Here is a 229-nt window from a genome sequence, read left to right as displayed (position 1 = left end):
TATTGTTTTTAAAGAATTCTCTTCTGCTCACCAAGCCTGCATTTATTTGATCCAAAATACAGCAAAAACAGTAATATTCTGAAATAATTTTACTATTTAAAATGGCTCTTTTCTATTTGGAAATATTTTAAAATGCAATTTATTCCTGTGATTTCAAAGCTATATTTTTAGCATCATTACTCCAGTCACATGATCCTTCAGAAATCATTCTAATATTCTGATTTGCTGC

The 229-nt window shown here is 27.9% G+C and overlaps 1 protein-coding gene across 2 annotated transcripts in view; it reads left to right on the top strand.

Moving 5' to 3' along the window:
- Positions 1 to 229, top strand: part of LOC107675148 (G protein pathway suppressor 2-like) — an 18,401-nt gene that overhangs the window by 590 nt on the left and 17,582 nt on the right. The gene's annotated exons all lie outside the window — the stretch shown is intronic.

This window comes from Sinocyclocheilus anshuiensis, unplaced genomic scaffold, assembly GCF_001515605.1.
Source record: "Sinocyclocheilus anshuiensis isolate Anshui unplaced genomic scaffold, SAMN03320099.WGS_v1.1 scaffold1672, whole genome shotgun sequence".
NCBI classification, from domain to species: domain Eukaryota; kingdom Metazoa; phylum Chordata; class Actinopteri; order Cypriniformes; family Cyprinidae; genus Sinocyclocheilus; species Sinocyclocheilus anshuiensis.
This window is presented reverse-complemented; position numbering and strand designations above follow the sequence as displayed.